General features: G+C 43.8%; 1 non-coding gene across 1 annotated transcript; it reads left to right on the top strand.

Moving 5' to 3' along the window:
* The first annotated feature begins 9222 nt into the window (after positions 1 to 9222).
* LOC122467383 lies at positions 9223 to 9330 on the top strand. The gene has a single exon (XR_006292922.1). It is a non-coding gene; the product is annotated as a U6 spliceosomal RNA (small nuclear RNA).
* The last annotated feature ends 612 nt before the right edge of the window (positions 9331 to 9942 follow it).

The following is a 9942-nucleotide window of genomic DNA, read 5'->3' on the forward strand; positions in this document are numbered from 1 at the left end:
ATCTCATTCCAATGATCAGGTGGGTCAGACACTTTATCTGATGTGTCAGACAGATACTGTCAAAACAACATGACCTGGGCATGTTTATAAAAGATTATACAAATCATCACTTGACAGTGGACTCAGTGAGTCAGAGGGAACAATAGTTGTTCACTAGGAATGTTGAGGGGATCCCCTGTCCGTTTTCCCTGTATCTCTCAGAACTTTGCCCAAGTGAAGTGCACCCCTTAGGTGCAAGGTCACTTTTTTGGACCCAGGCCAGGCTAGGCCAGGCTGCTCAGCCCTGCTTCACCCGCAGCTGGCTGGCACCATTGTTCCCCATAAAGCTGGGCCCTTTTCCAGCTGCTGCTGCCACCCTCGGGGCAGGGGGGAGGCTCAAAGAACTCAGTTGTGTGGCTTCCCTCCCTCCCCCAGGGCAGGCCCGGGTCACCCAACAGGCTGACTCAGCCCATGCAGGGGAATAAAGACGAGATATGAGATACGTTTTAAGGAAAGAATTTGACATTTACTATTTCCCCCTTAAAACTTCAAAGTAATCATCACAGGGAAAATCCTGTTATACTTAGTTTAGTGGGATATTAAAAATTTGGGGTGAGGGCATTATAATCTTTCAACGCTTTAAGGACCCATATTTTAATGATTCTACGATGCACATCTGTTTGCCTGTTAATATCTTTGAAATTGGGATACATGTAATAGTTGAGGTGCATGTAAAAATTACGTAGTGTTACATAAAATAATGGTGCGTATTACAATGATGGATCTTAAATTGGACGAATACGGTCATCAGGCCCTGTTCTTGGAACCTGAGCCCTGCTGTGTCCCCTCTTCCACTCCTCCACCTCCAGGCCCACTCCTTCCCACCACCCACAGGCCTGTCCTTACCCTGCTGTCCTTGTCTTAACCCTGTGTCTTCAGTACAACCCTTTAAACTTTTTCAAGCTTTTCCTCTGCATAAGACCCTGAAGGAATTGTGAGGGGCTAGCTGTCCCCCACTTCTGACCAAGACAGAGAAGTTTTAGCACAGTGAAAGGGCACAGAAGAATGAAAAGAAATTTAATTTCATAAGTAAAAACTAACAGTTGTCTTACACTGTGTTACAGGCACTATTCTAGGTGATTCATGTGTATTTGCTCATTTAATCCTCACAACCATTTATCAGGTAGCTACTAGCATATCCCCATTTTAAAGATGGGGAAACTGAGGCACAGAGAGGCACTATAACTTGCCCAAGATCACATAGCTAGTAAGTGGCAGAGCCCAGGGGTAAAACAGCAAAATTCTTCCTTTGCCCTAGAGGTAACACAGTCATACATGTGGTACATATACTGCCAGAATTTGTTTTCTATAGATTTGTGGCATAAACATATAGAAAAATATCATTTTGGGGCACCTGGGTGGCTCAGTTGGTTGAGCAATGGACTCTTGATTTCGGCTCAGGTCATGATCTCATGGGTTCCTGAGATGGAGCCCTGTATTGGGCTCTGCACTGACAGCATGGAACCTGCTTCGGATTCTCTCTTTCCCTCTCTCTCTGCCTCTTCCCAGCTTGCAAGAGTGCTCTTTCTCTCTCTCTCTCTCTCTCAAAATAAAAAAATAAACTTAAAAAAATAATTTTGCTGTCCAACGGGGTCATGTTGTTCTGCAACTAGTTTTTCCTACTTCACCCTAGGACTTAGAAATTTCTTTCCTTGGGGCACCTGGGTGGTTCAGTCAGTTAAGCATCTGACTTCAGCTCGGGTCATGATCTCATGGTTTGTGAGCTCGAGCCCCATGTTGAGCTCTGTGCTGACAGCTCAGAGCCTGGAGCCTGCTTCAAGTCCTGTCTCTCTCTCTCTCTCTCTCTGCCCCTCTCCCAGTCACACTCTGTCTTTCTCTCAAAAATAAATAAACATTAAAAAAAAAGGAGAAATTTCTTTCCTATACAAGTACACAGAGATATCCTAGTTCTCTTTAACCACTGCCCTGTATTCCACGGTGTGTATGCTGTGAAAATACGCTCAAGTGCCTCCAAGGGACTAGGCCCCATCCTCCCTCTGTGCTTCCTGTGCATATCTTATTTCAACCTGACAGCCTCTGGTCACTAGCATTCTTTCCACTTTTAAAATTAATTAATTAATTAATCTATTTAAAAATTTTTTTAAGTTTTTATTTATTTTGAGAGACAGAGAGACAGAGAACATGCATGTGCATGCTTGTGCACAGAAGCAGGGGAGGGACAGAGAGAGAGGGAAAGAGAGAATCCAAGCAGGCTTTGTGGAGCCAGAAATAGGGCTCAATCCCATGACTGTGGGATTGTGACCTGAGCTGAAATCAAGAGTCAGACACTCAACTGACTGAGACACTCAGGTGCTCCAAAGATTCTACTTTCTTAAGTAATCTCTACACCCAATGTGGGGCTCAAACTCACAGCCCTGAGATCAAGAGTCACATGCTCTACTGAGTCAGCCAGGCACCCCACTTTCTTTACCTTTAAAATGGAAAGAATGTGGGGCACCTGGCTGACTCAGTCGGTAGAGCGTGCAACTCTTGATCTCAGGGTTGTGAGTTCAAGCCTCACATTGGGTGTAGAGCTTACTTTAAAAAAAAAAAAAGTGGGGTGCCTGGGTGGCTCAGTCGGTTAAGCAGCTGACTTCGGCTCAGGTCACGATCTCGCGGTCCGTGAGTTCAAGCCCCACGTCGGGCTCTGTGCTGACAGCTCGGAGCCTGGAGCCTGTTTCAGATTCTGTGTCTCCCTCTCTCTGACCCTCCCCCATTGATGCTCTGTCTCTCTCTGTCTCAAAAATAAATAAACGTTAAAAAAATTTTTTTTTAAGTATTAAATAAATAAATAAATAAATAAGAAGAAAGTGAGGCCTAGAGAGGGTAAGTATATTATCCAAGTAAATGAACCCAGATTTGAACTGAGAGTCCACACGTTTACCCACTGCACTCCTAGGAGCCTTACTAAATGCAATGGCTCACCTCAGTACCCTACTGGGGGATATTTGGATTGTTTCCTATTTTCCCGTTACAAACAATGCTGAAGTGAATTGCACATGCCTCTTTCTAGCCACACGGATATGTGTCCTAGGGTAGGTTGTGATGATGAACGTGCTGAGTCAAAGTCCATTACATTTTTAATAATGATCCTGCCAAATCTCCCTAAGAAGGCTTTTCTAATTTATATTCCCATTGGTTGGAGATCCTGTTTCCTCTAAGAAGCACAGGATTTGGAGTCACCATACCTGGGCTTGAAGCCTGCCTTTGCAGCATGACTTTGGACATTTAGCTTTAGTATGCATTGCCAAATTGTTTTCCAAAGGGGTTGTACCGATTTATTCTCCTACCAACAATGTATGAGAGTTCTAGTTGCTTCACATTCTAATCAACACTTGATATTGTCAGCCTTTTACATTTTAGCTGTTCTGGTGGCACAATGCTTATGTAATCCTTGAGAGGTTGATGTGTGTGTGAATACTGTTTGCTAGTGACTGACTTCATCGATATTCCCCTCTCTAGCTAGCTTCTGGCTAAGGGGGGGCACTGTGACATAGTTCTGGCCAATGAGACAGAAGAGAATGACCACTGGATAAAATTTCTGGGAATACGTTGACTTTCCAAGAAAAGACTCAGGTTGCTCATTCTTCCTTTACTTTTCTTTCTACTTCTACCTGGAACATGGAATGATGTCATCTATGGAACAACATATTCCATGAGGCCGCAACATGAGGAAAAGGCCAACAGACTCACAGAGACACTGGATATGACATCCTTAAGCCAGTGAAAGAACACAAGCAGTTCCCTGTGTCAAGACTTCCTGTGAGACAAAGTCCCCTAATCTACTATTGGGTGGGTTTTCTATTACTTGCAACCAAGAGCATTCTTTGGCAATACTTCACCATCTCCACTCTGCAACTGAGGAAAGAGAGGCTCAGACAGTTAAATTGAAGCAACAGTGTTCAAGGAGCACCAGGGAGTGGAAAAGGTTCTAAGATGCATGGAGTTGATAGGAAATTAGAGGTCTCTGCTTGAGTGGGCTCTAGGAGAAGTCTCAGGAGGCTCAGGAGGGGAGACAAGGCCACCATAATGACCTCTGTGAAGATTAGGATATCTCTCTGGACAAATTTTACAAAGAATCATTCCATCAAGTAAAGTCAACCTCAAATCAGGGCCCCTTATTTACCCTTGTACAGAGTCCCTGAAAGGAAACATTCTGGGAAGGTCAAGAAGTATGCTTTCTATAGAAGAAGAGGTTCAGAGGCCACAGAGGAAACATCTAAGATGGGACCTTAGTGGCAGGGACCAAGGATGGGGAAGCCTGAAGCAGCAAGGAGTGATGGGGTGGCTGAGTGCAGGAGGGTTACAGGCAGGGCAGGGGTGGGCCCAGGGTGGGAATCAAAGGTAGATCCTGATGGGATGAGAGTTTTCACGGAAGAGTCTGGCACCAATATCTTCACTCTGCCCCAACTCCCTTTGGTCATAGCACCTGCTGACGGCCCCTGAGAAACCCTGGTGTGATCTCAGAGAAGTGGTGAAGATTTCATAAGATTTGTGATGGGGCAGCTGGACCTTGAGCTGGTCATAGGCCATCTCTGCAGGCAGTGTGTCCCTACACCCAAAACATGATTGTGCTTACCTCCCCATGTTGGGACTGTTTCGGTCCCCCAAGTTAGTTCCCTGAACAGGGATTATAATTAATATCCTTTCTACCTCTAGGGATAAGTACTGGATCGGGAATAAGAAAACCTAGGCCTAACCTGACTTGTTCATTAATTTGCTGTGTGACCTTGGACAAATCAGTCAGCCTCTCTGTGCATCAGTCTCATTATGTCTAAAATAGAGCATGGACTTGATTTTTTTAATCCTATCATTTTACTTATTTCTTTATTAAAAAAATTTATTTATTCTGAAAGAGAGAGAGAGAGAGAGAGTGAAAGTGAGTACAGGGGAGGGACAGAGAAAGAGGGAGAGAGAGAATCCCAAGCAGGCTCTACACTTGGCACAGAGCCTGACACAGGATTCAATTTCACAACTGTGAGGTCAGGACCTAAGCCGAAATCAAGAGTAGGACACTTAACCAGCTGAGTCACCCAGGCACCCCTGGACTTGATCTTTGAGGCCCTTATAAATCTACTACCTATGATTCGCTGCCTCGTCTTCTCTCTAACCCACCTGTTATGCATAATTACATTACATGAGTGCACCACATGTTATTATTCTGTTGACGAACCTTCAGGCTGCTTCTTTTTTTTGTTTTTTAAATGTTTATTTATTTATTTTGAGAGAGAGAGAGAAAGAAATCAGGGAAGGGGCAGAGAGAGTGAAGAGAGGGAATCCCAAGCAGGCTCTGTGCTATCAGTGCCGAGCCCAACACGGGGGTCTATCTCAGGAACCATGAGATGTGACCTGAGCCAAAACCAAGAGTCAGATGCTTAACCAACTGACCACCCAGGCGTCCCTCTTCAGGCTGCCTCTAATATTTCACATTCACAAACAAGGATGCTATAAACAATATTGTACATGTCTTCTTGTGCACATGTGTGATATTTTCTCAGGTATAGACTTGGGAATAGAATTGGTGGGTCAAAGGGCACGCGCAACTTCAACTTTGCAAGTTATTGCCGAACAGCTCCCCAGAGAGGTTATAGCTATTTACTCCTCCCCTACTAGCAAAGCATGAGAAGTCCTGGTACTCCTCATCCTTGTCAACATCTGGTACTGGCAGTCTTGTTAAGTTGCGATTGTGATATACAGTTAAGTAAATGAAACACACATAAGTGGCCAGCTTCATGCATTTTTACTTTTGTTCAACCCATGTAACCTCTACCCAGACTATTTCCAGACCACTAAATGGCTCCTTCATGTCCCTTCCCAGTTGAGAGTCCTCAATCCCTCTGCCAAACTAACAACTATTTTTTTTTTAATTTTTAAGTTTATTTATTTACTTTGAGAGACAGAGAGAAAGAGTGTGCTGGGGAGGGGCCAAGAGAGGGAGAGAGAGAGAGACAATCCTAAGCAGTCTCCACACTGCCAGTGTGGAACCTGATGCAGAGCCCGAACTCACGAACCGCGAGATCATGACCTGAGCTGAAATCCAGAGTCGGACGCTTAACCGACTGAGCCACCCAGGTGCCCCAAGTAACAACTATTCTAATTTCTATAAACATAAATTAGTTTTGCCTGTTCTTGAACTTCATACAAGTGGACTCATACAGCACATGCTCTTTTTTACTTGGCTTCTTTCATTAAACTTAGTATCTGAGATTCATCCATGTTAAAAAAGAGAGAGAAATTTATTTTGAGGAATTGGCTCACATGATTATGGAGACTAAGGAGATCTCATGATCTTCAACCTGGAGACCCAGGAAAGCTGAAGGTGGAATTCAGTTCAAGGGCAGAAGATCAATGTCCCAGCTCAACAAGAAATCAGGAAGGGAACAAATCCTCCCTTCCTCTGCCTTTTGTTCTATTTAGGCCCTCAGTGGATTAGATGGTGCCCACCCACATTGGGGAGGACCATCTACCTTATTGAGTCTGCTGATTCAAATCCTAATCCCATCCAGAAAAACACAGAGGCACCCAGAAATAATGTTTAATTTGGACACCCTGCGGCTCAATCAAGTTGACATATAAAATTAACTATCACAAAGGGTGAGGGTGGCAGGTACTCTTTGCCAACCAGAGCAGCCTCAGGAGGGGGATCTGATGGTGGGTCTGCCCCTTCCTTTTTGACTCCTATGGCACCTAGGAGAGGCTCTGCACTCAATAGAAGCTCAAGAAACTTGATAAAGTGACTAATTTCATGGGGGACATCCCCCAAATAATAATTCAAAATTGAGCACCTACATATGTGGGGCACTATAGAACACTTTTTTGTCCATGACATCATCTTTCCCTCTTGAACTCTGTTAGGACTATGCTATTGTCCACTTTTACAAAGGTAGAAGCTGAGACCCACAGAGGCCCTACTAGACTCTGCCTTAGATCCTGGACAAATGAAGTACAGTCGGTTGGGCAGTGGCTCCTCAAAAGATATACTCACATCCTAACTCCAGAACCTGTGATTGTGACCTTATTTGGGAAAAGGGTCTTTGTGGATGCAATTCAGTTAAGGATCTCAAGGTGAGCTTAAATCCTAAATCCAATGACAAGCTCTCTCAGAAGAGAAGAGAAGAGAAGAGAAGAGAAGAGAAGAGAAGAGAAGAGGGAAGAGACAGAGGGAGAAGAGGAGGCCACACAAAGATGGAGACAGAGATTGGAGGGATGTGGCCATAAACCAGTGAACTCCCAGAGCCAGCAGAAGCTGGAAGAGGCAAGAAAGGATTCTCCCCTAGAGCCTTTGGGGGAAATGTGGCCCTGCTGACACCTTGATTTGGGACTCTGGTCTCCATAATTCTGAGAGAATAAATTTCAGTTGTTTTAGGCCACCAGTCCATGATAAATTGGCAGAGCAGCGGCAGGAAAGGAACACATGAGGGGTGGTGGGGAAGGCAAAGGAGAGGAAGGAGAGTCAGCCACCCCTGCTGAAGCTCATGGTTCCCAGTCTCCTGGCCGCTTTATGACCCAGTTTCCTCCCCTCTGCCCCCAGTTCATTTCACTGCAGCCTCAATGGTCTCCTCATTGATCCTGGGATATGCCAGGCACAGTTTCACCCAAGGTCCTGGTGCTTGCTATTGCCTCTGCCTAAAATGTCTTCCCCTAGGGGTGCCTGGGAGGCTCAGTCGGTTAAGCGTCCAACTTCAGCTTAGGTCATGATCTCGTGGTTCACGAATTCAGGCCCTGTGTTGGGCTCTGTGTTGACAGCTCTGAGCCTGGAGCCTGTTTTGGATTCTGTGTCTCCCTCTCTCTCTGCTCCTCCCACAATCATGCTCTGTCTCTCTCTGTCTCCCTCTCTCTCAAAAATAAATAAACATTGGGAATGCAAACTGGTACAGCCACTCTGGAAAACAGTACAGAGGTTCCTCAAAAAACTAAAAATAGAACTACCCTATGACCCAGCAATTGCACTACTAGGCATTTATCCATGGGATACAGGTGTGCTGTTTTGAAGGGACACAGGCACCCCCATGTTTATAGCAGCACTATCAACAATAGCCAAAATATCGAAAGAGCCCAAATGTCCATCGATAGATGAATGGATAAAGAAGATGTGGTATATCTATACAATGGAGTATTACTCGGCAATTAAAAAGCATGAAATCTTGCCATTTGCAACTATGTGGATGGAACTGGAGGGTATTATGCTAAGTGAAATGAGTCAGTCAGAGAAAGACAAAAATCAGATGACTTCACTCATATGAGGACTTTAAGAGACAAAACAGATGAACATAAGGGAAGGGAAACAAAAATAATATAAAAACAGGGAGGGGGGCAAAACAGAAGAGACTCATAAATATGGAGAACAAACTGAGGGTTGCTGGAGAGGGTGTGGGAGGGGGGATGGGCTAAATGGGTAAGGGGCACTGGGGAATCTACTCCTGAAATCATTGTTGCACTATATACTAACTAATTTGTATGTAAATTTTTAAATGGAACAATGGAATATTACTCAGTCATAAAAATAATGAAATCTTGTCATTTGCAACGACATGGTTGGATCCAGAGGGTATAAGGCTAAGCAAAATAAGAGAAAGACACATACCATATGATTTCACTCATATGTGAAATAAAAAAAAAAAAAAACAAGCAAAGGGAAAAAAAAGAGACAAACCAAGAAACAGATTCTTAACTAAGAGAACTTTTTATATAGGTAACTCTGATAGAGGAGAAATGGGTAGGGGAAAGGGTTAAATAGGTAATAAGGATAAAGGAGTGCACTTGTGATGAACAATGGGTAATTAAAATAAAAACTTAAAAAATATATTTACTATATTCTAGCAATTCTAAAAAAATTAAAAATAAAATTAAAAATAAATAAACATTTTTAAAAATCTAGGGATAAATAAATAAATAAGTAAATAAAATGTCCCCTAGACACTGAGTTTTCTGCTCGAGAGGCCTCCCTGACCTCCTTTCTAGAGTATCTCCCACCTCCCAAGTCACCCCATCCCTCTGATTTTTCTTCATGACACTTACCACCACTTGATGTGACATTTGTCCATGAAATATGTGCTTATGGATATAATACCCCCTCCAACTAGGACATGAGCTCCTCTAGGACAGGGCTTTGTTCATTGCTTGATCCCCAGCCTCTAGCATAGTTCCTGGCCCATAGTAGGTGTTCAATAAATATTTGAATGAATGACTCGCACCTGCAACACTTATACTAAAGTTGTAACGATGCGCAGAGGACTAGCATGGCCCCTGCACAAGGATGACACACAAATTTGTAAAATGTTCCATATTCTGAAAAAAAATTTTTAATGTTTACTTATTTTTGAGAGAGAGAGAGACACAGTGTGAGCGAGGAGGGCCAGAGAGAAAGATTAATAATCTGAAGCAGCCCCCAGGCTCTAAGCTGTAAGCACAGAGCCTGACCCGGGGCTCGGGCTCACGGACCACAAGATCATGACCTGAGCCCAAGTCAGACACTTAACGGACCAAGCCACCCAGGTGCCCTGTGAAGTGTTTCATATTTTGTATGTTAACTAACTGGAATTAAAATAAAAACTTAAGGGGCGCCTGGATGGCTCAGTCGGTTAAGTATCGACTCTTGATTTCAGCTCAGGTCATGATCTCACGGTTGTGAGATCAGGTTCTACACTAAGTGTGGAGCCTGCTTAAGATTCATTCTCTCTCTCTCTCTCTCTCTCTCACCCCGCCCCTCCCCCCTCAAAAATAAAATAAAATAAAACAAAAACTTAACAAAGAATAAACTAGTTGACTAAAACAAATTTTTTGAACGAATTAACAAATTATCTACTAATAGCAATAGGGATGATGAGGAGGAGGGCCCAGATGTGGAGCTGTCCTCCAAGCTGAGGAGGCAACTGTGTGTGGGAAGCTGTTGGCCCTAATAGG

Source organism: Prionailurus bengalensis, chromosome A3, assembly GCF_016509475.1.
Source record: "Prionailurus bengalensis isolate Pbe53 chromosome A3, Fcat_Pben_1.1_paternal_pri, whole genome shotgun sequence".
In the NCBI taxonomy this organism is placed as follows: domain Eukaryota; kingdom Metazoa; phylum Chordata; class Mammalia; order Carnivora; family Felidae; genus Prionailurus; species Prionailurus bengalensis.